The sequence below is a fragment of the Hemitrygon akajei genome, chromosome 20 (genome assembly GCF_048418815.1).
Source record: "Hemitrygon akajei chromosome 20, sHemAka1.3, whole genome shotgun sequence".
Classification (NCBI taxonomy): Eukaryota; Metazoa; Chordata; class Chondrichthyes; order Myliobatiformes; family Dasyatidae; genus Hemitrygon; species Hemitrygon akajei.
In genome coordinates this window covers 39,477,586-39,503,649 of record NC_133143.1, presented here as the reverse complement: position 1 = coordinate 39,503,649, position 26,064 = coordinate 39,477,586, and the positions used below count along the sequence as shown (strand labels likewise).

At 42.3% G+C, this 26,064-nt stretch overlaps 1 protein-coding gene and 1 long non-coding RNA gene across 3 annotated transcripts in view; one reads left to right on the top strand and one right to left on the bottom strand.

Annotated features, from left to right (window-relative positions):
• Positions 1-4,660: 4,660 nt before the first annotated feature.
• On the bottom strand, positions 4,661-25,962 carry LOC140713734 (uncharacterized). The gene is made up of 3 exons (XR_012095719.1): positions 25,927-25,962; positions 21,367-21,515; positions 4,661-5,603 (listed from the first exon to the last, which is right to left on the bottom strand). It is a non-coding gene; the product is annotated as an uncharacterized lncRNA (long non-coding RNA).
• exoc2 (exocyst complex component 2) overlaps positions 25,936-26,064 on the top strand; it is a 246,433-nt gene continuing 246,304 nt past the window's right edge. The window contains exon 1 of one of the 2 annotated variants that reach the window (XM_073024195.1): positions 25,936-25,999. The gene's annotated coding sequence lies outside the window, so the exon portion shown is untranslated. Of the gene's footprint in view, position 26,064 lies in introns of both variants that reach the window. The other variant, XM_073024194.1, reaches the window with a different exon arrangement.

Below are 26,064 nucleotides of genomic sequence, written 5' to 3'. Positions count from 1 at the left end.
CCAGTGGAGAGCATGTATACTCATTCAGGGAACTGTCTATTGGCAGATGCATTTTCGAGTACATTTGTTCGTTGTAATAATATGTCTGTGATTGTTTTAAATGCAAACAATCTGATCAGGTCAGGGTCATCAAAAGAACCCTGAAAGGGAAAAATAAAGATATTAAAGGCAGAAATAGAACTGTTTCTGAAGATACAAGCAAAGGAGTCACCATTAGGCGCCATTATCCCTCCTGAGCCAATATCATACTTTATGAGAGTAAAATAGCCAATAATATAAAGCAGGATACTATAAGTTTTTTTCAGTTATATAAAAAATATAAGGGAGGTGAGAGTTGATATTGAACTACTGGAAAATGATGCTGGTGTGGCAGTAATGGGGGACAAAGAAACGGAAGATGAACTTAATGGGTTGGCATCAGTCTTCACTGTGCAAGACAGTAGCAGTGTGCCAAAGGTCGGTGAGTGTCAGGGAGCAGGAGTGAGTGCCATTGGTATTACAAAGGAAAAAATGCCAGGCAAACTCAAAGGTCTTGCAAATGCTTGAATGGTGATTAGCAGTATAGAATACATAAAGTGAAGTGGTTTACAATATAGTTCAGCATAGACATTTTCCTGGAAATCAGCATTGAATGCCTTTTGCTCTGAAAACACTAGATCTCATTTCTGTACAATTTAGTATGTAACTGACTGTCACTTCTTCAGTTTAGCCAGCACACACATTATGCTGGTTCTAAATTACTCCACGTCACATTTTTGTAAAAGGAATGTGTTTACAGCAAGTTATCCCTTAGCATCTTTGAGCAAAATTGAAATGTATGCTTTTTGGTCTGCAGACATTACTTTCCAGTATGTGTGTTTTGTGTGATGCATGCATGTTTATCTGCAGACTCCATCAGGTTTGGGCCTAATTCTGCTCTGATGTCATGTGGTCTAAAAATACACATGTGTTGGTAAAAGCTAAGTGCCCAAGGAATACGTGGGACAGTTTGGACCAGGGCTGCAGGATGATACGTGGGCAACTACCAGGAATGCCCGCAATGAAGAGAGATATCACTCCTTTTAAAGGGGAGTGAGGCAGCAACTGTGGGGAAGGTGAGAGTCACTGGGGAACAATAATGTCAGTTGTTCAGAGAGCTGGTGAGCCTGCCATGGATTATACAGGGCATAAATATCAAGTATATGAGGAGTATTCAGGGTTGAATAATCCAGGGACAGACAACCCGGCCTTCCTGAAAAAGCTGAAGCATAGCCTGAGCTCAGCCCACCAGGAGCTTTTAGATTTGGGGATAGTGGTGGGATTGACTTACTCCGCGTTAGTGTCACGGACCGGTGAGATAGAGGAGGAGAAGTCGTAAAGTGGCTGTAGTGAATGTAATTGGGTAGCTGGAACTCGTCATCTAGATGGATGGCAGTCCATCTAAGAGAGGGAAAACTGTGATTTCAAACCTCCGCTGCCTTGCGGCCATACCCACTCATGGGAAAGGCTTCGGGAGTAAACCCTGAGGACAAATCCAGAGCTGGAGTCCCTAAGGCGGTCCAACGTTGCCTTCAACCTCGCTCTGGAAACTCCTGCGATGTCACTGGTGCCAAGCTGTATTGGCCTTTGCCCTTCCCTTGGACAACATTTGTGTTGTGGAGAGGGGAGACTTGCAGCATGGGCAACTGTTGGTCTTCCGACAACCTTGCCCAGGCCTGCACCCTGGAGAGGACACTCCAGTAGACTTCCAGGTGCAGATCCAGGGTCTCGCGAGACTAACGGATGCCACCATTGAATGTTGCTGCTGTGGTGTCACAGAGACCTTGCTTTATGTGCGAGCAGCTGGGGAATGTAGCAAGGAACTGCTGGAATAGATGTGGGAGAGTAAAGGAAATTATTTGTTATAGCTGTGGCTTCCCAGGCCATGGTTGGAGGCAGTGCTCTGAGAAACGAGGAAGGTATGAAAATCACTCGTCAAAGCAGGCAGAATCTGTGGCAGTGCCCTCTCTCTCCAATTTGACTGCTGACTAGATTATAGAGCTGGTGAGGTCAGACAAGCTGCTGACGGCCGCCCCCATTGCCAGTGGTGGTCAGATTATGCAAGATGTTTATTAGGGGACCAGCAATGTGAAATGTTAGTGGACACAGGATGTCAGCATCGATAACTGAACTACCCATGCCCATGACTGGAGAGGCGATTTACATTACCAGTGTAGGGAGTGAAACAATGAGGACAGAGAAGTCCGCCCCAGGTACTTGAGATTCAGGGAGTACAGCTTCCTGTAGATTTCTGGGTGTGCTCATCGATTTCTGGAAATCGATGCACTGGGGAAGTCAAGTGCTATCATAGTCTTAGGAAAGGGAGAAATAACATGGACAAGGCAAGGACAGAGAGCATGTGTGACCCACAGAGCAGCTAACATGGCCCACAGAGATGCAGCAGCTCCAGGCAGGGAGGAAAGGCTGGGCAATGTGTGGGAATCATGTCAGGAAGGCCCAAGGGTAGGGGCCAAGCACAGTCAGGAGCTGTTGTACGTTGGGTAACACATTGAGGGATTGAGCAACATACTGCGAATCAGTGAGAGCCAGTGGGAGTGAAGATAGTCCTTACACGGTCAGGTGACCAAGTCATGGTAATGAGCTGGTTTAAAAGACAGGCTTCACTTCCAGGTGGCTAGAACCACAGGTGATACTCCAAATGACTGATGCCTGTGTTCGTGCACAGTCCCAGCAAGGCAGCCAGTGGAAACACTGGACTCAGATTAAAAAGTATGACCCACCTTGTTGTCACCCTCACAGGCCGAGCTAGAGATCAAGTGTGCCCGGTAACAGTTTCATTACAGAGAACCCAAGTGATGAACACCAGCCAGCTGCATCAGACCTGACCACAGCCGATGGAAGCAGACCCACAGCAAATGCGAAGGCGGAGGACACTGAGAGCACGTGACAGCAAGCTGTGAATAGCATGTTGAAGTATAATGGTAACAGTACTCTGTAATGAAAGCTGGTTGGAGAAGGCCGATGATTAGTTGTATAGCTCAGTATAGAAAAATCATCTGAGGAAAAAATAGATGGGAAGGCATCCGAGTTACAGCAGAGACATCAAGCTCCATAACTTCGATGCAGGGGCAGACTGAGAAAAGAAAATACATGCAGTGTCTGAAGGCAGTCACCCCAGCCTGAATGGGGAGTGAATACAAATGAGCTGGGCCCTTTCAGGTGTTGGGCCAGCAATCAAAAGGACATTTTGGAAGGGAGTGACACTGGGGTAAGGTCCTTGCAGTCATTCAACTAGAGGCCACCCCAAACTCTCCTGTGCATCAATGAGAGGCCCAATGAGCCTGATACATTTACCTTGCTGGAGCCCCTGACCAGAGAGTAACCACTGATAGTCACTGCAGAGTTTTAGCTATCAGAAGATGAAGGGGTGAAGATAAAGAATGTGATTAAACTGCAAATGGCCAGCAGGGAAGGAGGCAACAGGCATACAAATGACAAAGCTGCATTTTAAAGACTGTTGGTCAAATTTCTGGAACAATCTTTGCTTAGAGTTTTGTAGGTAGCCATTCGGGATGATTGTGTAGATGTAGATGCGCATAGAGTAACTGGGGAGGTGTTCCGATGCAGGGCATTTTTGCTGCCCTATTGATTAGATCTTCCTTAAGTTTTGGCTTTTCCTGGAACAAATTTATTTTTGTCCAGGAGGGCCAAGAGGAGGGACTGTTAGGGCATATTCAGGAATTTGGATATAGCGAATAATAACTTCAGCAATCTTTAGACCTAAATATGGATTGTAGCTTAAATTTGAAATGCAGCCCAGGACAGTAGCTTCCTGGAATTGTGGATATTAGTTAATTGAAAACTAGACAATGCTGATTAACATTCATTTTGAGTGTCTGGAATGTGAATGCAAGGAAGGAAATATGAAAATTATATAGAATTCAAAGGAAGAATTGTAGATACATTGTAACTATCGAATTGTCCTTTGATCTTTATCTTATAAAATGTCATGTAATACTGGTTTGAACAGCCTCTTCCTCCAGAGCGTGTCTCATTTTGTTGAATAAAAGACTCTTTTTATATCTATCAGCTATGTCTCTCCGGTGAATTTGTTCTATAACTATGACCATGAAATACTCCAGTATAGATAGTACCATAGTAACGTATCATATCTAGACATCTGGCTACCAGTTTTCAGGAACTGGGATCCTACACATATGAGCATGTACAAAGTCAAGTTTAGCCAATTATGGTAAAGTTAAGTGAGGACTGCATATGGCCTGCAATGTGTACTTTGCAATTAAGACAAATATATGACCGTTCAGGACTTGCAAAAAGTAACTAGACATTGCGAAGTAACCATGGGTTGGGAGAAGACAGCTTTCCAAAGCTTGAGAAACCTTGTTTTTTTAAGCTGCTGAACCAATTAAAAATGTTGAAATGTCCTGTTTGGATTGCATGTCATTATATACTGCTTTTCCTGCCAGGGTTCCCAGAACACTGATCAGTTCTCACCTCCAACTGAGAACACCATTGTTTCAGGCATAATTAGCAACTTAAAATCTTGATGCCAAATGACTTAATGGCCAAGTTCACTGAGAAGAATTTTTTTTTGGAGAATAAAATAACATTAATAAATGTAAAAACAAAATAATTGTTATTACTGCATTTTATTTAGCTAAGTTTGTTAAAATGCACAGGAATATTAGACTTAGTCATTTCAATTGACATGCAATAATTAAGACAATTCAGGTTTACTGCTTTATTGTATGCACATATTATATTGCTGTAGCAATTCACCTTTTAATAAATCATGTAGGCACAGGGTTAATTTCTCTGGACAGCTGACAGTAATTGATTCAGTTGACTGATGAAATACAGCTGCAGGAACCATTGCAATACACTCAAAATTCTGCAACTGGAAACATCAATAACTTGGACATTAAAAGTGGTTACTACAACGTTAAGTAAGGACCACCATGCCAAATACTGAGAATGGCATTGTAAAATAACTAAAGGGAAATATTTGAGATATAAAAGTTGTGGAGAATAGATAACAGCTTAGAAATTTGGAGAGCACTATAATACTTACTTTTGACTACATGTTGCTAAGTAGCAGTTTAGGAAACATACTGAAAATTTCTCCTAGCTCTAGTCAGGGACTATAATTGTTGTAATACACATTTATGTTGATTGATCCTTAAATCTGATAACTTACAATAAGGTCCTCAAAGAATTGTATAATTATTGTCCTAGCATTTAGGCAATAACAAACTCTCTCTAGAGTAATTAGGACTAAGTTATATGTTTACATTCACAAATAGCCCCAGTAGTATTCTGATTAACTACAATCATCTGTGGTGCTTGAATGATGTGATAGAAAGATTGCCAATTGTATTATCAGCTCTGGATCAAACATTTATCATATTAAATAGTCATACTTGGGAAATACAGGTCCTCAAGAGGTTACATTATCTATTATAAGGTAAATGCACAATTAAGTAGGAATATTTCTATGCATTCATTTGTTATGCTTCTGGGTGGTCTTCACCATCATCACTGTAATGGCATTGTGCAGTTTCCCAAAACAGTTTCAGATCTTTGAAGCTGTGAAAAGGAAATCTCTGTGGAAAGAAAAAAAACTGCAAGCAAAGTAAAATATTTATACTGAATAACATTAAACTCTTTTATTTCACATCAAAAAGGAAAGAAGCTTCATACTGATGAAAGCCTATTTAGTTTAGAGCATCACTGCAATTTAAAATGGGTTAGGTGCCACAATAAAGGGAAATTAGCAAACACGCATCATTCAGATGACTGACCAAGTTAACTTCTTTACAAAAAAACAGGTGGCTGATGACCTCAAATTCAGTTATAAAAATTATAATGTTGTTCTTTCATCAACAAATTATTTCAGTATTTTTTCGTTATTTTTATTGTTACTTCTCTAAGTTCTGTCCATTCACCTCCATAATTAAGGGTTGGGAGTGGCATTGAGCACTCATTTTAAAACCAGAACTAAACTGTGATTAGATGGGACACTGCTTAACTGGTAAAAGCCAGCTTGTAGCCGAGTCTTCACTAAGTGGTGTTTGCTCTCACCCACTCTCCCACTTGATCCTGGTGCTTGCAGGATTTTTGTTAGCGGGGATATTTGAAGATGTGAGGCTGTACAAGTTACAAAAAGCTTAGCACAAGGGGGAGAGCTGTGAGATTTTAGATTCATGTACAACAAGCAGTAAAAGCTAGCTAACATATAGAAAATATCTGAATAAAATCCTGGAAGTTATTTTCAGGGTGTTACATTAAAGCAACACAGAACTCTGCTTTTACTTTATCTGCTTTCATTTCTGGACACAGAACATCTAAAATGATATACTAAAATTAGTATGTGTCAAAAACCTAGTATTACCAGAATATGGGATTATGAGGAAAGATTAAATGATTCAGCCTGTTATATATCGAGGATCTAATCTAGTTGCTCAAGAGAATTAACATGAGCTGCTTTAATGACTATCACCTAGTAGCACTCACATCTACGGTGATGAAATGCTTTGAGAGTTTGGTCATGGCTAGAATCAACTCCTGCCTCAGCAAGGACCTGGACCCACTGCAATTTGCCTATCGACACAATAGGTGCATGGCAGATGCAATCTCAATGGCTCTTCACACGGTCTTAGATCTTCTGGAAAATACAAACACCTGTGTCAGGATGCTGTTCATTGACTGTAGCTCAGCATTTAACATAACTGAAAAGTGGTGGAACCTGGGCTTTTGTACAGCCCTTTGCAACTGAATCCTTGACTTCTGAACTGGAAGACCACAATCTGTGTGGATTGGTAATAACATTTTCTCCTTGCTGATGATCAGCACTGGTGCACCTCAGGGATGTGTGATTAGCCCACTGCTCTACTCTCTCTATACCTCTGATTTGTGGCTAGACAGAGCTCAAAAGCAATCTATAAATTGTTGACAGAATCTCAGATGGAGACAAGAGGGTGTACAGGAGCAAAATATAGTAGCTAGTTGAGTAGTGTCACAGCAACAGCCTCGCACTCAATGTCAGTAAGACCAATGAGCTGATTGTGGACTTCAGAAAGGGTAAGACGATGGAACACAAACCAATCCTCAAAGAGGGATCAGAAGTGGAAATTGAGAGCAATTTCAAGTTCCTGGCTGTCAATATCTCTGAGGATCTAACGTGCTCCCAACATATCAATTCAGTTACAACGAAAGCAGAACCGTGGCTATATTTCATTTGAAGCTTGAGGAGATTTGTTTTTTCACCTAAGACACTCAAAAACTTCTACAGATATACTGTGGAGAGCATGTTAACAGGCTACATCACTGTCTGATATGGGGGGGGGCGGTGGTGGAGGAGGTAGAACCACTGCACAGGTGCACAGGATCAAAAGAAGTTACAGAAAGTTATAAAATTAGTCAGCTCCATCATGGCTACTAGCCTTCAAGAGGTGGTGCCTCAGAAAGGTGGCATCCATTATTAAGGACCCCCATCACCCAGGACGTATCATCTACTCATTGTTACCATCAGGAAGGAATTACAGAAGCTTGAAGGCACACACTCAGTGATTCATGAACAGCTTCTTGCCCTCTGCCATCTGATTTTTAAATGGATATTGAACCCATGAACACTACCTCACTTTTTAAATTATTTTTTGTTTTCGCACTATGTTTAATTTAACTATTTAATATATGTATATATATACTTAGCATAAGGAACATACACAAAATGCTGGTGGAACGCAGCAGGCCGGGCAGCATCTATAGGAAGAAGTACAGTCGACATTTCGGAGTCCTGACGAAGGCTCTCGGCCCAAAACGTCAACTATACTTCTTCCTAAAGATGCTGCCTGGCCTGCAGCGTTCTACCAGCATTTTGTGTGTGTTGCTTGAATTTCCAGCATCTGCAGATTTCCTCGTGTTTGCATACTTAGCATAATTTATTTTTTCCTATATTTATCATGTATCGCATTGTACTGCTGCCACTAAGTTAACAAATTTCCAACATATGCCGATGATATTAAACCTGATTCAGATTCATATTCTGATGATTTAACAGGAAAGACAGAGCAAAATCATTCCTCTAATGGAGTTCAGAATAAAAGGGAATGACCTTAAAACTAATTGGATAGTCAGAAAGTATTTGTTTATACAATAGACAGTGAGAATCATCAAAACAAAATGGAGCCTAATTGATTAATTTTTGTTAGGTAACGAATTTGAGGATAACAAAATACTTTGGATAGTTGGTGTAAAGTACTAAACATGATCTAATTGAATAACAGACTGGACCTAAGGCTAAATAGCCAATTTTCACCCCTCTACCAATACACAATGGAAACTTCCCAGGTGACTCATATTCTCACTCAGGATCCTGATGGTAATAGGATAATAACTATTGCTGAACCTGATGATATACCTCCTTCTGTACCTTGTGTCTGATGGTAGTGCCAATTCCGTCAGAGTAAATAATAATTTACTTCATTAGTATCCATGAACTAGTTCACTGAAGAACAACAATGGCAGAACTCTGGAAGTAAGCTGCTTTCGTGTCCTCTCAGTTGGAAAATAGCTGGGAACGAAGAGGAATCAGGTTTGTTACACATGCTAGAGGCCATTCTTTTTTAAACATTTTATTAAGAGAAATTTTCTCCCTCATTATGGATTTCAACTATACCCAAGAATGTAAAAACTGCTTCAGTTAAGAAATTAGGCAACTGTCTGTATCCAGGGAAATTGGGTCAAGGCTTTGATTCTTGACCATAATTGGGAATGGTTAAATTATTCTAACCAATAGTTTCTGCAGTAGTTACCACAAATTGTATCCTCATCAGGCCTATTGCTTTTCTTCATGGGAACAAATAAAATGCGCCTGTTATCTTTGATGTTAGCTTTTATGCCTCCAGCAGTCAGTTTAATAAATTAACCACTGGTATCTGAAGAAAAACAACACATCCAAACAAAAGGCTTGGACGCAATGTTAAACTTGTACGTAAATTGTTAGACCTGGAAAGCATTCGTCGTTATACATTTATGATATATACATTAGTACATTGATATATTGCATAGCAAGGTAAGACACTTTCTCTGCATTTGACTATAAATTAATTTTAAAAGATTATGGAATCTTTAGGAGTGAGTTTGCTGAGTGCCCTTGATCTTTTGCAGCTGTCCATCAAACTTGCCATGCATCCAACTCACAAATAAAACGTCTTCCAGCTGCACAACACATTGTGACTGAAATTTAAGGCATAGAAAGACAGTAGATTATTTCAAAAGAGTCCTGTTCCAAGTGTCTGGGCATTTAACAATTTATAACCTTCAGTTCCTACTGCATAATTTGTTTCTTTTAATGAGATTAATTATACCATCTGTTTTTATTTAATGAAGTCTACAGTTTCAATGTAGTTCAAAATATAATTATCAATTAAAATTTGATCTGTAGGTACATGAGGGATTTCAAATCAGTTGCCCAAATATTAGGCCAAACAAGTGTATTCTAAATGAGAGAAGGAGGCAGAGACTTTGAGAGTTCCAGAGTACATGCACGCGAAGTCAGATTTGGTGGAAGGAAGATATTTGGAATGTAGCAGAGATGGAAGAGGACTTAAGGATAGGGATGATGCAGTCGTGAGTGATTTTTTTTTCAGTCTGGATGAAAATTTTAATGTTGAGTCCTAACAATGAAAATCTGTTATCAGTCAGCAATCATAGGGATATGAAGTAAGCAAAATTTTATGTGACTTTCGATGCAGGCAACAAAACTTTGAATAAGCTCAAGTCTACAGAAGATGGAAGACAAACTGCCATCCCAAAAATAGATCAGGCTTTTCAAATTCAGAGTGTGCAAAGGCGTGAAAGACAATTCTGGAATTTGGGACAAGGGTGGAGTCAGGTTCATACTGTCAGTCACAATAGAGTATGCAAGGACTGCATTTTCAGACTCAAACATAACACCATGTTTATAGAGAGCTTGTTCCTGCCTCAGGTAATCAATAGAGAGAAATAGCAGTAGTGGATAGAGGGCAATAAAGACACACATTTGAAAGAAGTATCTACTTAGCCAATACTAGATGTTAGATGTCAAACAATTTAAAGACAAGGGGTCAAGAAAAGTGATAGTAAGGTAGGGCTGAGTATCCCCTAAGCGGATATGGTCAACCAGATAGCTCAGTACAAGGTGTACTCGACCATAGATCTGAAATCCGCTTATCACCAGCTCCCCATCCACCCAGAGGACAGTCCCTACACCGCCTTCGAGGCGGGCGGCAGGCTCTATCACTTCCTGCGCGTCCCCTTCGGTGTCACAAATGGTGTCTCTGTCTTCCAGAGGGAAATGGACCAGATGGTGGACCAGTGCCAACTGAAGGCCACATTTCCCTATCTGGATAACATCACCATCTGTGGTCACGACTGGCCAGATCACAACACCAACCTCCAACGATTTTACCATTTTGTGAAAGCCCGGAACCTGCCGTACTCCCTTGAAGACATCAGGACGATGACCAGGGACTGCCAAGTCTGCGCTGAGTGCAAACCGCACTTCTACCGTCCTGAAAAGGCGCAACTTATCAAGGCCACCCACCCTTTGAGCGACTGAGTGTTGACTTTAAGGGCCCCCTTCCCTCCACCGACCGCAATGTCTACTTTCTCAACATTATCGACGAATACTCGCAGTTCCCCTTTGCTATTCCCTGCCCTGACACCACTGCCACATCCGTCATAAAAGCCCTGCGCCAGCTCTTCACTCTGTTCGGATATCCCTGCTATATCCACAGTGATAGAGGGTCCTCCTTTATGAGTGACGAGCTGCGCCAGTACCTGCTGGCTAGGGGCATTGCTACTAGTAGGACCACGAGCTATAATCCCCGGGGAAATGGACAGGTGGAGAGGGAGAATGCCACAGTGTGGAAGGCCACACTTTTAGCCCTTAAGTCAAAGGGGTTGCCGGTCTCTCAATGGCAGGAGGTCTTCCCCGAGGCACTCCACTCTATCCGCTCTCTGTTATGTACGTCCACCAATGCCACCCCTCATGAGCGCCTATTTTCTTTTCCCAGGAAGTCTGCCACTGGGACCACCCTACCAGTTTGGCTGACGTCCCCAGGGCCAGTGCTGCTCCGGAAACTGGCTGGTCGAGAGGGTTCACCTACTACATGCGAACCCCCAGTATGCCTACGTGGTCTTACCTGATGGGCGGGAGGACACGGTCTCCGTCCGCGACCTGGCGCCCGCAGAAGCAGCAGACCACTACCCCGAACACTCCATGGTAACTATGAACCCTGTACCCGAGGTGACACCGCGCACACCAAGCCCTACACAGACTCCTCACGACACTTCCATACCGGGCGCCTCGCACACGCATGAAGGATCACTGATGCCTAGTGGGCTGACACCTCCAGTCAGGCCGGAACCAGTACAACCACCGTCTCCGGTGCAATCACCACCGGCACCTGTGCAATCACATCCAATGCTACGTAGATCGCAGCGACAGATTCGACCACCTGATAGACTTAACCTGTAAATATACTTGTAAGAATCTTCGCCCCATGGGGACTCTCTTTTACAACAAAGGGGGGAGGGTGAATGTGGTGAACTACATATACCTGTCTGGACATGCCACCCCCGCTGACTGCTCCTGTGGCTCCTCCCACGGACCCCGGTATAAAGGCGATTGGAGACACAGCCCCAGCCTCAGTCTCCAGGATGTAGTGTGGTGGTCATTTGCTGCTTGTTCTTTCTTCCAGCCAATAAAAGCTTATATCTCGCCTCACGTCTCCGAGAGTTATTGATGGTGCATCATAGACATGCTCTTGGATAAAGTGTGGTGGATTAGTCTGTTAATGTGAAATACAAGGGGTGCAGTCTGGATGATACAAAAGGGAGGGGTTAGACAAGCTTTTTCAGTAGATTCCCAGGAAGTTATAAGATGAATGAGTATTTGAATTAGGTGAATGCCTTCTCTTTGTGTTGATAGTAGAGGAGAAGCTTTAGAAAAAGGTGTGTGATCAGTCACATCAAAATTGGGGATAGACGCTGATGATTAGACAATATTCAATTGCACTTGCAAATGAGCTAGCCTATGTTCCTAGTCAGAAAGTCCCAGATAAAATTCAAGCATGGGCTGATATATAGCACATAACATTTACAAGTGCCAGGCCATGACCATCTCCGGCAATGGTTAGTCAAACTACTTTCCATTTATCTTCAATGAGTTGCCATCTCAATGATCCATATGTTGTTACAACATCTCAATGGGACCTGCGACTTAAATGTTGTGGCTGATGAACAGATCCATTTACAAGTTACAAATCAGGAATACTCTCCATTTGTTAGAATGAATACTGGTTCAAGAACACTCAGGAAAAAGCAGCCTGCACCTACCACCCTAAATATTCATTCTTTCCCTGCTTGGTGCACTGAGCCTTCAATATGAGATTGATATAAAATCATCTTGGTTACTATGACAGAACTTCCAGATCCTATGGCCACTGACATCAAAGGGCAACATGCACTCAAGAACATTATCACCTGACACGTAACCTTGACTTGGAAGCATTTTACCTTTTCTTAATTTTCTCTATATATGAATCCCTATCCAATATCCAATCATTATGGGTGTTAGCTCAATAGAGGGACTGCAATTGTTCACAGAGCTGACTCATTACTTAGGAGGAATCAGAGATGATCAGTAAGTGCTGGCCTTGACGGTGCTGCCCACATCATAAAAAATGAATGCAAAATAAAAAGAGTTCAGTACTGCTTGAGTTAAATTATGTAAAATGAAACCTCAACTTAGAGAGTCAACAGGATAGATTTACTTGCCGTTTAACAAAGAACCATTTACCTGAAATTATGTTAATAAGCTGCATGTTACGCAGAGTTTTTCATTATTTAGTAGACTCAATAGTTGGCATGATCAGGGCAGACCAAAGGGCCTGTTTCAATGTCATACGACCCTATGACTCTCCTGGCAAAGACTTGTGATGAAAGTGCATATTTTTAATATCTACTGATATGTTTCTCACCACCAGAAATGACATTAAATGAAACTGTTACTTGGCCACAACACAGATAAGGCAGCAGATTCTGAACCTGTTATGTAATAATAAGAATATGAATTTGTTTCCTATTCACATTATCCTCCAACAGCAGACACCAAATATGTTGTTTAAATGTGAGCTTGTGATAATTTAAGTAGTCTAAATCAACCTATAACAGATTAGCAAATTTCAAAAACTTCTATTTTCTGCTATTCTTACTATATTGGAAATAATTAGACAATCAAGTTAAAAAGATCTGTAGCCCATGTCCGGCAGGTATTTGGTTTTCCATCCTGGTTTACTGGAAGGTGAAGAAAAAGACCTTTTACTGGGGATTAAGATGCTCCCAGATCCACTCCAGCAATCTCTTAAAAATCAGTCTTCCAACTGCAACACAGACAAAATGCTGGAGGAGCTCAGTAGGTCAGGCAGCATCTATGAAAATGAATAAATAGTTGGCATTTCAGGCTGAGACCCTTCTTCAGAACTGGAAAGGAAGGGGGAAGATGCTAAAATAAGGTGGGGGAAAAGGAAAAAGGATAGCTAGAAAGTGATTGGTGAAGCCAGGTGGGTGGGAAAGGTCAAGGGCTGGAGAAGAAGGAATCTGGTAGGAGAGGAGAGTGGACCTTAGGAGAAAGGGAAGGAGGAGGGGACCCAGTGGGAGGTGATAGATAGGTGAGAAGAGGTAAGAGGCCAGAGTGGGGAAGGGGAGAGATTTTTTTTATATACCAGAAAGAGAAACTAGTATTCATAGCATAAGGTTGGAGGCCCTGATGGAATATAAGGTGCTGCTCCTCCACCCTGAGGATCACCTCATCGTGGCAGAAAGGAGGCGATGGACTGACTGGCACATTGGAACAGGAACGGGAATTGAAATTAAAATGTTTTGTCACTGGGAATTTCCTCTTTTGGTGGATGGAGTAGAGGTGCTCTACAAAGCGGTCCACCAATTTATTACGGGTCTCACCAATGTAGAGGAGACTGCATCGGAGCACTGGACACAAAAGACGACCTCAGCAGATTTGCAGGTGTAGTGTTGCCTCACCTGGAAGGACTGTTTGAGAGCCTGAATGGAGGTGAGGGAGAAGTCAAGTGGCACGTGTAGCACTTAGGCCATTTGCAGGGATAAGTGGGAAATTAGTGGGGAGGGATGAATAGACAAGGAATCATAGAGGGAGTCTTCCAACTAGTCCATTCTAGAATGCCACAAAATTGTAACTGCTTGAACTTCCAAAGTAATCCAGTGCACGCCTTGGGATTCTTAAGTGTCATATTATTCATTCCATATGTTACCTCTTTGGACTCGGCTAAATAGAGTGTGGATACATGGGAAGGGAATCTGAAAGGAATAATGGGCAATTCCATATGTGACAATATCTGAATCATTTAAACAAGGAAAAGAGCAGTTGTTTTGCATAGAACACAAGATGTTTCAAAATGTATTACATCTAATGAAGAATTTATTTTTAAATATAGTTACCATGGTAATGTAGGAGATATATTAATCAATTTGCCAGTAGTAATAACCAGAAAATATGACAATAAATTGAGAGACTTCTGAACAGTGTTCAATAACAGTAGGACTTTTTTCTGGATTAATACGATGCTTTAATTTCTTATCTTAGCAATCTTGTAACTTTATTTAATTGCGGAATGTGAATATTTACACTAATTACTAACCTGGGTGAGACCATCTAAATGTATTTCACATGTTGCCAGTTGGCTAAATTTCAAAACAAGCCCCACACGAAAGAACAATATTCTGACCAAGTGTACCACCCAGTCTCTTGTAGAACAGCTCATCTAAAACGCACATGGATAAGAAATAGCAAGGACCAAATATTTTGGAAGTTAATATCTGCACTTTTATGTTTTGCCAGAATGCTATTTTTCCTCAAGAGAATCCATCGCCTTATTTATATTTAGTGTGACAAGATGCCAAGTATTATAATCCATCTTCTACTGTGAGTGCATTATTATTTACAAAAAAAAATCCTATTAAGCCAGATTGCGAAACCTGAATAATGCATTCACGTTGCAATGTGACGGGCAGGCAGATTTTGTAGAAATGAGTAGAATTCTATTTTTCATATGCTGACCCTTGGCAACATCAGCCTGAGCTCATCTATATGCCAAGTTGACATTATCATGGGTTATTGCTCTTGTCTTAGTCGAAATCTGAGACTGAAATGGCAGAAATTTTTCTCCATGTCTTGACTTCACAATTATAATACTCTTCCACCTTCCACATTTCTTAGGTTAACAAAAACCTGATCTACAAATGTGAGGCTGAAGAATGAAGATTCAGAAAGGCATGAATTATTATAACCTCAGCCATACCCTCCCTTCACCACAGCTGTAACTTTATGTCTTTCCACTTCTAGAGAAAATGCAGTATGATCAAATGCCAAAAACAGTGATATCCTGCTTGATTAACACACCCAGCCACCAGTTCACAAAGTTGGAAGCTGGCATGGAGGAGATCCCTGTATATAGTGTATAACTGAGCACAAGTGGGCAGAAGAAAGGACAAGGGCAGGGTAAGTTTTGGTGCCGAGAGTAGATGATGACTTTGAAGCGTGAACTTACAGAAGATTTATAGCTATATAGGAGAGGATCATTAGCAGGCCTGCCAGAAAACTTATGTGAAATGTCAGGTAATATACTGGTACCTAGCATCAACCTCATACAAGGCTTTGTATTCATTTTGGAAACTAGCCCTTCCAGCAGTGAAATTATCTGGCTGATGCCTGTCACCAGCCAACCTAGGGAGTTATGGCTAAAGGTGAGATGATGCAGTCTAAAAGGGGAAATAAAGTTCAAAGTTGAAAGAAGAGATTCTGCAGATGCTGGAAATATTGAGCTAAAAGCATAAATTGCCAGAGGAACCCAACAAATTAGGCATAATCTACAGAAGGAAATAAACAGTCGATGTTTTGGGCAGAGACCAAAACATGACCACGACTGGAAAGGAAGGGGACAGAAACCAGAATCAGAAGGTGTTAGGAAGGGATGGAGTACAAGCTGGTATGTAATAGGTGAGATCAAGTGAAGGAGAAAGAAGGTGGATGGGGGAGAATGAAATAAGAAGCTAGGCGATGATAGGTGGAAGAGATAAAGGGCCCAAGAAATAAGAAGAAGGGCATACAGGAGCGAGATATACCAGCTAGTTGAGTGGTGTTGTAGCTCCAACTCAATGTCAGTAAGACCAAAGAAGTGATTGTGGACTTCAGCAAAGGTAAGATGAGGGAACTCGTAGAGGGATCAGTGGAGAGAGTGAACAATTTCAAGTTCCTGGGTATCAATATCTCTGAGGACCTAACCTGGACTCAACATATCGATGCAGCTATAAAGAAGGCAAGACAGTGGCTGTATTTCATTAGGAGTTTGAGGAGATTTGGTATGTCACCTGAAGCGTTCACAAAATTTCTACAGATGTGCTGTGGAGAGCATTCTAACTGGCTGCATCACCATCTGGTATGGTGGAAGGGGGTGGTGGGGACTACTGCACAGGATCGAAGTAAGCTGCAGAGAGATCCATCATGGGCACTAGCCTCCACAGTATCCAGGACATCTTCAAGAAGTGGTGCCTCAAGAAGGTGGCGTCCATCATTAAGGATCCCCAGCAGCCAGGACATGCCTTCATTGTTACCATCAGGGAGGAGGTACAGAAGCCTGAAGGCACACACTCAATGATGTAGGAACAGCTTCTTCCCCTCTGCCATCCAATTTCTAAATGGACATTGAACCCATAAACACTACCTTACTACTTTTTTTGTTCTATTTTTTGCACTACTTACTTAATTTATTTACTGTAATTCACAGTATATTTTCTATATTACCATATATTACATTGTCCTGCTGCCATAAAGTTAACAAATTTCACAACATATAGCCAATGAAAAGTGAGTGCTCTAGTTTTGCTGAATGTAATAGGTAGAAGAGCTTCGAGGTCTGACATCTCCAACCAGCTGAAATTAACTTTGCTGATATCGTGAACATAATGCAGGAACATTTAGAACAGAAACCATTGTTGATTGCAGAACATATTAAGTTTCATAAGTGGAATGAAAAGGAAGCGGTGTCCATTTCAGTTTACATGACTTAATTGAAGAAAATGTTTGAGCATTGCGAGTTAATAATGCACTGAGAGATATTGTAGATTGTGGAATCTTACAAGAAAGCATTCAAAAACAGCTCCCAGCTGAAGCACAACGCACATTTAAAAGAGCAGTTGAAATCACTGTATCAAAGGAAACAGCAGACAGAGGCACAAGTGAGTTACAGTCAGGAATGAAAGTGAGTGTGAACAAAATTGCAGCATCCAAACAAAAACCGGCCTGACTGAACAAATTGTGTTACCGCTGTGGCAGTGGCTCACATATACCAGACCAATGCAGGTTAAAAGATGAACCTTGCAGAAAATGTAACAAAGTAGGACACATACAAGAACATGTAGGCAGACAAGAATAAATGGACTGCACAGGAAAGAGAAAAACATAAAAGGTCAAGTTGCAGTTTCAAAAAGAGCCCTTATCTGTCTGCTGTTGATGAAAAATCTGATAATGATGAGAGTGAAACAGGACTGGGTTGCCTTCATATTGACATTGTAAAAACAGGAGACAAGCAATATGAGTTATACCACAAGTGAACAGATATTTTTGCAAACCATTAGAAACATAGAAAACCTACAGCACAATACAGGTTCTTTGGCCCACAATGCTGTGCTGAATATGTACTTACTTTATAAATTACCTTGTTACCCATACCCTCTATTTTTCTAAGCTCCATGTACCTATCCAGGAGACTCTTAAAAGACCCTATCGTATCTGCCTCCACCACCGCTGCCGGCAGCCCTTTCCATGCACTCACCACTCTCTACATAAAAACTTACCCCTGACATCTCCTCTGTATCTACTTCCAAGCACCTTAAAACTGTGCCCTCTCGTGTAAGCCACGTCAGCCCTGGGAAAAAGCCTCTGACTATCCACACGATCAATGCCTCTCACCATCTTATACACCTCTATCAAGCCACCTCTCATCCTCCGCCGCTCCAAGGAAAAAGGCTGAGTTCACTCAATCTATTCTCATAAGGCATGGTCCCCAATCCAGGCAACATCCTTGTAAATCTCCTCTACACCATTTCTATAGTTTCCGCATCCTTCCTGTAATGAGCTGACCAGAACTGAGCACAGTACTCCAAGTTGGGCCTGACCAGGATTCTATATAGCTGTAACATTACCTCTCAGCTCTTGTACTCAATCCCACAGTTGATGAAGGCCAATGCACCGTATGCCTTCTTAACTACAGTGTCTACCTGCGCAGCAGCTTTGAGTGTCCTATGGACTCGGACCCCTAGATCCCTTTGATCCACCACACTGCCAAGAGTCTTACCATTAATACTATATTCTGCCATCATATTTGACCTATCAATATGAACCACCTCACACTTATCTGGGTTGAACTCCATCTGCCACTTCTCAGCCCAGTTTTGCATCCTATCGATATCCTGCTGTAACATCTGACAGCCCTCCACTCTATCGACAACACCCCCAACCTTTGTGTCATCAGCAAATTTACTAACACATTCCTCCACTTCCTCATCCTCATCATTTATAAAAATCACGAAGAGAAGGGTCGTAGAACAGATCCCTGAGGCACACCACTGGTCACCGACCTCCTGCAGAATATGACCCATCTATAAGCACTCTTTGCCTTATGTGGGCAAGCCAGTTCTGGATCCACAAAGCAATGTCCCCTTGGATCCCATGCCTCCTTACTTTCTCAATGAGCCTTGCATGGGGTACCTTATCAAATGCCTTGCTGAAATGTATATACACTACATCTACTGCACTACCTTCATCAATGTGTTTAGTCACATCCTCAAAAAATTCAATCAGGCTCCACGACCTGCCTTTGACAAAGCCATGCTGATTATTCCTAATCATATTATGCCTCTCCAAATCTTCATAAATCCTGCCTCTCAGGATCTTTTCTATCAACTTACCAACCACTGAAGACTCACTGGTCTATAATTTCCTGGGCTATCTTTACTTCCTTTCTTGAGTAAGGAATAACATCTGCAACCCTCCAATCCTCCAGAACCTCCAAAGATCATTGTCAGAGGCTCAGCTATCTCCTCCCTCACCTCCCACAGTAGTCTGGGGTACATCTCATCTGGTCCGGAGACTTATCCAGCTTGATGTTTTCCAAAAGCTCCAGCACATCCTCTTTCTTAATGTCTATATGCTCAAGCTTTTCAATCCACTATAACTCATCCCCACAATCGCCAAGATCCTTTTCCGCAGTGAATACTGAAACAAAGTACTCATTAAGTATCTCTGCTATATCCTCCAGTTCCATACACACTTTTCCACTGTCACACTTGATTAGTCCCATTCTCTCATGTCTTATCCTCTTGCTCTTCACATACTTGTAGAATGCCTTTGGGTTTTCCTTAATCCTGCTCGCCAAGGCCTTCTCATGGCCCTTTCTGGCTCTCCTAATTTTCTTCATAAACTCCTTCCTGCTAGCCTTATAATCTTTTAGATCTCTATCATTACCTAGTTTTTTGAACCTTTTGTAATCGTTTTTCCTGTTGACTAGATTTTCAACAGCTTTTGTACACCATGGTTCCTTTATCCTACCATCCTTTCCGTCTCATTGGAACTTACCTATGCAGAACTCCACACAAATATCCCCTGAACATTTGCCACATTTCTGCCATACATTTCCCTGAGAACATCTTTTCCCAATTTATGCCTCCAAGTTCCTGCCTGATAGCTTCATATTTCCCCTTACTCCAATTAAATACTTTCCTAACTTGTCTGTTTCCTATCCCTCTCCAATGCTATGGTAAAGGAGATAGAATTGTGATCACTATCTCCAAAATGCTCTCCCACTGAGACTCCTGACACTTGACCAGGTTCATTTCCCAATACCAGATCAAGTACAGCCTGTCCTCTTGTAGGCTTATCTACATATTGTGTCAGGAAACCTTCCTGAAAACACCTAACAAACTCCACCCCATCTAAACCCCTTGCTCTAGGGAGATGCCAATCAATATTTGGGAAATTAAATCACCCACCATGACAACCCTGTTATTATTACACCTTTCCAGAATTTGTCTCCCTATCTGCACCTCTATAAAAAACATCCAGAAGAGTTATTGACCCCTTCCTGTTTCTAACTTCCACCCACAGAGACTCTGTGGATAATCCCTCTATGACTTCCTCCTTTCCTGCAGCCATGACACTACCTCTGATCAGCAGAGCCACGCCCCCACCTCTTTTGCCTCCCTCCCTCTCCTTTCTGAAACATCTAAAGCCTGGCACTCTAAGTAGCCATTCCTGTCCCTGAGCCATCCAAGTCTCTGTAATGGCCACATCATAGCATCAAGTACTGATCCACGCTCTAAGCTCAACTGCTTTGTTCATGATGCTTCTTGTATTAAAACAGACACATCTCAAACCATTGGTCTGAGCACATCCCTTCCCTATCACCTGCCTATCCTCCCTCTCGCACTGTCTCCAAGCTTTCTCTATTTGTGAGCCAAAAGTTCCTTCCTCTGTCTCTTCAGTTTGGTTCCCACCCTCCAGGAATTCTAGTTTAAACTCTCCCCAGTAGCCTTAGCAAACCTCCATGCCAGGATTTTGGTCCCCCTCGGATTCAAGTGCAACCCATAGAACCATAGAACATTACAGCATAGAAACAGGCCTTTTGGCCCTTCTTGGCTGTGCTGAACCATTTTTCTGCCTAGTCCCACTGACCTGACCTGGACCATATCCCTCCGTACACCTCTCATCCATGTACCTGTCCAAGTTTTTCTTAAATGTTAAAAGTGAGCCTGCATTTACCACTTCATCTGGCAGCTCATTCCACACCCCCACCACTCTTTGTGTGAAGAAGCCCCTCCAATGTTCCCTTTAAACTTTTCCCCCTTCACCCTAAACCACGTCCTCTGGTTTTTTTCTCCCCTAGCCTCAGTGGAAAAAGCTTGCATTCACTCTATCTATACCGATCATAATCTTATATATCTCTATCAAATCTCCCCTCATTCTTCTATGCTCCAAGGAAAAGTGTGTATGGAACTGGAGGATATAGCAGAGATACTTAATGAGTACCTTGCTTCAGTATTCACTGCGGAAAAGGATCTTGGTGATTGTAGGGATGAGTTACAGCAGATTGAAAAGCTTGAGCATATAGACATTAAGAAAGAGGATGTGCTGGAGCTTTTGGAAAGCATCAAATTGGATAAGTCTCCAGGACTGGATGAGATGTACCCAGACTACTGTACCCCAGACACACTGCAAAACAAACAACTCACCAGCTATTCTGTTTTTGAGTCATCCCTTGTTCATACACTTGGATCTCCTCAAAGCCAGTCTCACGAGGAGTATGCAGGAAAAACAGCCGAGACAAATTGAGGACTCCTCAAACAAGGTGGTTCTATGTTTCATTCCTGAACAAGCAGTCCTGGTGAGGGAATAAAGAAGCAATCAAAAGTGGGTACTTGGGAAGATTAAGGATAGAACAGAACCACTCTGCTCCAAAGTAGATATTGCATCTGAAGTCATTTGGAGATGACACATTGATCAGTTGAGGTGAGCAGTCAATTGTTGGAGAAGGAAGCTGTCTAGAGTTATCAGAATCACTTTCTGCAGTGCCAGAGCCAATTACTGTAACCAGCATGGAAGAGTCCCAGAACCTGAGATTGTTTCACAGCCACAAATCTCACCTGCCAAGTAGAGTAATCCCTCTTGTCAGGAGAGTCGTTATACCTCCATAGTAAGAAAGCCTCCACAGTGGTTAAATCTTTAGGCATGAATGGCACAACTTAAAATTTACCATGCTGTGGATGTCCAAATGGTAGTTGTATTATATGGTATGAGGGGAGGTGAGAGCCTCTGTCAGTCAGAGTTGACCAAGGAGTTTGCATCCTAGCTGTCTAGATACACAAGCCTGGGCAACACAATATGGAGAGCAAGCTGTTGGCCATGTAGCAAGCTCCCCCCTCCACACATCTGATGAACCCAAAGGAAGAGCAGAGACCAATACAGTTTAGCACCAGTGGTGTTCGCAGGAGTCGCCAGTCAACATTGTACTCAATGTAGGACTAGCTTAGGGATCCAGCTCTGGCTTTTTCCCTTGGGGTTTACTACCGAAGCCTTCCTCATGAGTGGATATAGCCGCAAGGAAGCGGAGGTTTGAAATCAGTGTTTTCCTTCTCCTAGATGAGTTGCCAACCACAGTTAACAAGCCCCATCTGCCTTAAGCCACTGGTTTTAAGAAGCCAATAATCTGCCTTTGCCCCTTCTCCGGTCAGTAGAAACAGTTCCGCTGGGCTTAGTAGCTAAGCCACACACGAAGGCCAGGAGCTGGACTTGGTTGTCAGAGGCTCTTTGAGGCGCATGCCATTGGAAGCATTTAATAGGTAGAGGAAGCTTGTCCCCATTACCACCCCCTGCTATATTGTATACTGTATGTATATATAAAATAGCTAGAGAACAAAACATTACATATTTGAGTTGAGATGCATTCTATATTAACTTGGATTTGGTAGCTAAGCAGGGAATGGTGCTATGTATTTAATATTTCAGTAATATTTGAGTAATATTGTACATATATTGTTTGATTAAGCATTCTTTGTTATTTATGTAATTCATTACAGGTTATATGTACATGAATGGCATACATTATCATATCACCATGCCATAAATGCACAACTCACTAAAGTAAAACAAAATACAAACTAAAGACACATTATCCCTGGGCTACCATGTTTTTATTTTGATTAGTTTTTGGATTAAAAAACACAACATCGGACCTCCTGCCCAACGCTATAGCAAGAAGAGGACATGCTGTAGATAGTGGGGGTCTGTGATAAAACAAAAACCCTGCATATAGTGGAAATCTGAAATAAAAACTGAACATTCTGAAGGTACTCAACAGGTCAGATAATATTTGTGGAGAAAGGGTTAACAATTCAGACTGATTTCCTGTTATCAGGACTGAAATGTGAGAAAACATATTCTCCATTCAGAATGGGGGAAGGGTAGATAACTAAAGGAAATGTCTATGATAAGGTGCAAAGCATGATTGACCAGACCTTACATATTCTACTGAAGACAACTAAGAGAGGGTGATGAGTGAATATTAATCATAGTTGGTCTGTCTCGGAAGGTGTAAATGGAGAGATGAATAAGGGCAGTCAGTAGAACAAAATGGGACTGGAAGTTGCAGGACAAAGAATACTGTTCTTGGACTGCAGGGCAACATTGAACACCATAATTCCCTCCAGGTTTGACAAGAAGCTCAGAGACCCTGGCCTTCACGCTGCCTTGTGAAGGTGAATCCTGGACTTCCTGTCAGATTTCCGGCAAGTGGTAAAAGTAGGCTCCCTCAGCTCTGTCCCTCTGACCCTCAACACATGAGCCCCTCAGGGATATGTCCTTAGCCCCCTCTTTTACTCTCTGTATACCCATGACTGTGTTGCCACCCACAGCTCAAATCTGCTAATTGAATTTGCTGATGACACTACACTGATTGACCTAATCTCAAATAATAATGAGGCAACCTACAGAGAAGTCATCACCTTGACACAGTGGTGTCAAGAAAACAACTTCTCCCTCAATGTCACAAAAACAAAGGAGCTGGTTGTGGACTACAGGAGGAATGGAGACAGGCTAACCCCTATTGACATCAATGGATCTGGGGTTGAGAGGGTGAACAGCTTTAAGTTCCCTGGCACACACTTTAGCGAAGATCTCACGTGGTCTGTACATACCGGCTGTGTGGTGAAAAGGGCACTACAGCACGCTTTTCACCTCAGACGGTTGAAGAAGTTTGGTATGGGCCCCCAACTTATAAGAACTTTCTACAGGGGCACAATTGAGAGTATCCTGACTGGATGCATCGCTGCCTGGTATGGGAACTGTACTTCCCTCAATCGCAGGACTCTACAGAGAATATTATGGACAGCCCAGCACATCTGTAGATGTGAACTTCCCATTATCCAGGACATTTACAAAGACAGGTGATGCACCATCAATAACTCACTCTGAGACGTAAAGGCAAGGTATCGGCTTTTATTGACTGGAAGAAGGAACAAGCAGTGAGTGACCACCATACTACATCCTGGAGACTGAGAGGCCGGGCTCAGACCTCCATCACCTTTATACAGGGGTCTGTGGGAGGAGCCACAGGAGCAGTCATCAGGGGGCGTGTCCAGACAGGTATATGTAGTTCACCACAACAGGTGTGTAAAAAAGGCCCAAAAAATCATTGGGGACCCGAGTCACTCCAATCACAAACTGTTCCAGCTGCTACCATCCAGGAAACGGTACTGCAGCATAAAAGCCAGGACCAACTGGCTCTGGGACAGCTTCTTCCATCAGGCCATCAGACTGCTTAATTCACACTGATACAACTGTATTTCTATTTTATACTGACTGTCCTGTTGTACATAATATTTATTATATATTACTAGAAATTGCACATTTAGACAGAGATGTAATGTAAAGATTTTTACTCATGTAAATGAAGGATGTAAGAAATAGTCAATTCAATTTCATTCAGCTGTTAGGGAGAAAAGCTGAGTTAATATTAAAGATGGACACCTAACTTCAGAACTGACCAATTATTAAATAAATAGGAGATAAAAATACATTGCTGAATTTAATAATGATCCCAAGAGACACCTTGTGCCTAGACAGAAGACAAGGAGCTCTTACTCAAGCTTTGTTGGAAAATTATAGGAGGGTAAAACAGTGATTTGAATCGGAATGGGGAATTCAATTGACACACATAGAAACTCAGCGTCACCCTTATAAACTGAATCAAAGTGCTTTGCAAAATTCTTGGTTTTTCCAATATACCTGATACCAAATCACAACCACCAAATGCGGTAAAATAAAATGGAAATTAATTGTTGCTTGGTAATTATTGAATGCATCTCTAGAAAGTGGGAAAGAGGTAAATGTGCAGTTGTCACAACTTGTTAAATTTCTTGGGAATGGGGGCACAAGAAGGGGCACACAAAATGCTGGAGGAACTCAGCAGGGCAGGCAGAGTCGATGGAAAAGAGTGAACAGTCAATGTTTCTGGCCGAGAGACTTCATCCGGGCTCATGATGCCTAGCCTGCTACTTTCCTCCAGCATTTTGTGTATGTTGCTTGGATTTCCAACATCTTCAGATTTTCTCATTACAAGAAGTGGGTGGTTCATACAGATAAAAGGCAAAGCAGGGAGTAGTCACTTCAACGGGAAGTGGAGGATGAGTCTGGTGTTGATATCTCATTGAAGGTGGTGTAAATCAGATACTGATCTGTGGCATCTGTGAGTTGTTGGGGTAATAGGCTGGGACAAGGGGCACTATGTCTGGGTCTGGCCGGTCAAGTCCTGTCTTGTTTTTCCATCCTCACTCAATCCAACCCTGAACTTATTCCATCCACCCTCTCTCCCGTGTCTGCTTTGCCTGGAAGGCCCTGCTGTAAAGGGAGAAGTCTGTGATATCTCGCTGAACATGGCTCTGTCTGCAGAGCCTCAGAATGGCATGCCTTTGAACCGCATAGCCATCTGCACTCCCCCTACACGCTTGCGCCAATCCACAAGCCATCATCCAAACTCTGGGGAAAGTGCGGATAGACGGAGGAACAAAGAAGACAGAAGCTGGGCAAGTGCAGACGGCAGTAACGTGGCCCCTTTTTACCTGGTTATTGCCCATTGAAAACCTTTTATCTCGCCAATGATGACTCAAAATAGGGCCTACAAAGTCAAATGTGGTAAACCAAAAAATGTGACTAATTCATAATTATATTTATAATATAAAATTATATTTATAAGACCGTGTTGCGAACCGCATCTGACCCGACCCACCCACACTCACCCGGAAGTCCCGCCCTGCCTGACTCGGATGTTGTTTATCTGCCTGTGACGTCGCGCCTGCTGGAGAGGGCGAGGTGAGTGTTGTTATGGAATGGGGGAGTCACTGCTGGGTGTCAGGGTGTACGTCGCCTGCTCATGG